The sequence below is a fragment of the Trachypithecus francoisi genome, unplaced genomic scaffold (assembly GCF_009764315.1).
Source record: "Trachypithecus francoisi isolate TF-2019V2 unplaced genomic scaffold, Tfra_2.0 Lachesis_group14, whole genome shotgun sequence".
NCBI lineage: Eukaryota > Metazoa > Chordata > Mammalia > Primates > Cercopithecidae > Trachypithecus > Trachypithecus francoisi.
This window is the reverse complement of record NW_022681459.1, coordinates 13,646,593-13,649,117: the sequence shown is the minus strand read 5'-3', so window position 1 is coordinate 13,649,117 and position 2,525 is coordinate 13,646,593. Positions and strand designations below refer to the sequence as shown.

Here is a 2,525-nt window from a genome sequence, read left to right as displayed (position 1 = left end):
AAACCTGAATCTAACAGCACTTATCTCTAAAGGCTGGGCAATGTTTCTTGGATGACTTTAATAAGCACTAATATTTAAACATTATCTTTGGCTCTGTTTTGTTGAGGCATTCTCAGATTTTAAAATCCCAAACCATAGCGACAATCAACTGTTAACTCTTCAATAATTTCTAACATTACTGTGAAGGTAGAATGTTTGTGTCCTTATAAAGTCAACCTGTATAAATTTAGACTAACTAAAAAGAATAGTACTACCTTCTTATTCATTGTTTTGAATTGAAGCAAATATGTGTATTATATAAATATATCATTTATAATTACTTTAAAATGGAAAGAAATTGCTAATAACTATCAATAATGAGCACCCATGAAATAAAATGTACTAGAGAACTATAAAACAGAGCCTGATAAAAACCACTGTTGCAAATCAAAATGAGGAAAACAATTTCAATTTTTTATGGACGATACATTCGCTGTATGCTATTAAAATCTGGTAAAAGTCGGCAAAGCCTGAGTCCTGTCGTCTCTCCTTCCTCCCATACAGCATGAGCTTCACCACTCGCTCCACCTCTCTACCAAATACCGGTCCCTGGGCTCTGTCCAGGCGCCCAGCTACGGCGCCGGCCGTCAGCAGCGCGGCCAGTGTCTATGCAGGCGCCGGGGGCTCTGGTTCCCGGATCTCCGTGTCCCGCTCCACCAGCTTCCGGGGCGGCATGGGGTCCGGGGGCTGGCCTCAGGAATGGCTGGGGGTCTGGCAGGAATGGGAGGGATCCAGAACGAGAAGGAGACCATGCAAAGCCTGAACGACCGCCTGGCCTCTTACCTGGACAGAGTGAGGAGCCTGGAGACCGAGAACCGGAGGCTGGAGAGCAAAATCCGGGAGCACTTGGAGAAGAAGGGACCCCAGGTCAGAGACTGGAGCCATTACTTCAAGATCATCGAGGACCTGAGGGCTCAGATCTTCGCAAATACTGTGGACAATGCCCGCATCGTTCTGCAGATTGACAATGCCCGTCTTGCTGCTGATGACTTTAGAGTCAAGTATGAGACAGAGCTGGCCATGCGCCAGTCTGTGGAGAATGACATCCATGGGCTCCGCAAGGTCATTGATGACACCAATGTCACTCGACTGCAGCTGGAGACAGAGATCGAGGCTCTCAAGGAGGAGCTGCTCTTCATGAAGAAGAACCACGAAGAGGAAGTAAAAGGCCTACAAGCCCAGATTGCCAGCTCTGGGTTGACCGTGGAGGTAGATGCCCCCAAATCTCAGGACCTCGCCAAGATCATGGCAGACATTCGGGCCCAATATGACGAGCTGGCTCGGAAGAACCGAGAGGAGTTAGACAAGTACTGGTCTCAGCAGATTGAGGAGAGCACCACAGTGGTCACCACACAGTCCGCCGAGGTTGGAGCTGCTGAGACGACGCTCACAGAGCTGAGACGTACAGTCCAGTCCTTGGAGATCGACCTGGACTCCATGAGAAATCTGAAGGCCAGCTTGGAGAACAGCCTGAGGGAGGTGGAGGCCCGCTACGCCCTACAGATGGAGCAGCTCAATGGGATCCTGCTGCACCTGGAGTCAGAGCTGGCACAGACCCGGACAGAGGGACAGCGACAGGCCCAGGAGTATGAGGCCCTGCTGAACATCAAGGTCAAGCTGGAAGCTGAGATTGCACCTACCGCCGCCTGCTGGAAGATGGCGAGGAATTCATCTTGGTGATGCCTTGGACAGCAGCAACTCCATGCAAACCATCCAGAAGACCACCACCGCCGGATAGTGGATGGCAAAGTGGTGTCTGAGACCAACGACACCAAAGTTCTGAGGCATTAAGCCAGCAAAAGCAGGGTACCCTTTGGGGACCGGAGGCCAATAAAAAGTTCAGAGTTCAAAAAAAAAAAAAAAAAAAAAAAAAAATCTGGTAAAAGCAATTAAGTTCACAGAGTCTCATAAATTTTGTAAGAAGCCCTTGACATTAAATTAATTAAGGAAAATAAATAGTAAACTTCCTGGATTCATCCAAATGCACTTTCTCATAATTGAATTATTTCATGTAGATTCATTATACATGACTTCATTAATCTCAACGTTGATTTTGACCAAGCACATTAAACATATATGTATTTCTCCCAATAGATATATAAGAGAGGAATTGGAAAACACTTAAAAAGCAGATCAGACTGTTTGTTAGGGAGAATATTTCAAATTAATAGAGCAGGAATTTAAATTATGGTGGCCTCCAACTATAAGCAGTTTTCTATATTGTAGTAAATGATTTTTTTTCCTGGATCTATATCACATGAACTGTGGATTTTTGGATAGTCTGCTTTCTTGTTTTCTAATAAATTATTTTATTTATTAGACAACTCCCATATGCACACCTAGCAATCAAACTGGATACTTACTTTGGTATCAAATATGTGGCTGATTAGCACAGCTAGTTAGTAATACATGCTATTATTAGTGGCATGATTAGCATTTCTTCCTTCAAAATCAAGTAACCATAAAGACTCTCTTTGTAAAGGCCG

General features: G+C 44.8%; 1 pseudogene across 1 annotated transcript; it reads left to right on the top strand.

The window, feature by feature from the left end:
• The first annotated feature begins 544 nt into the window (after positions 1-544).
• On the top strand, positions 545-1,845 carry LOC117095634 (annotated as a pseudogene). The gene has a single exon (XR_004442117.1). The product of XR_004442117.1 is annotated as a keratin, type I cytoskeletal 18-like (transcript).
• Positions 1,846-2,525: the final 680 nt, after the last annotated feature.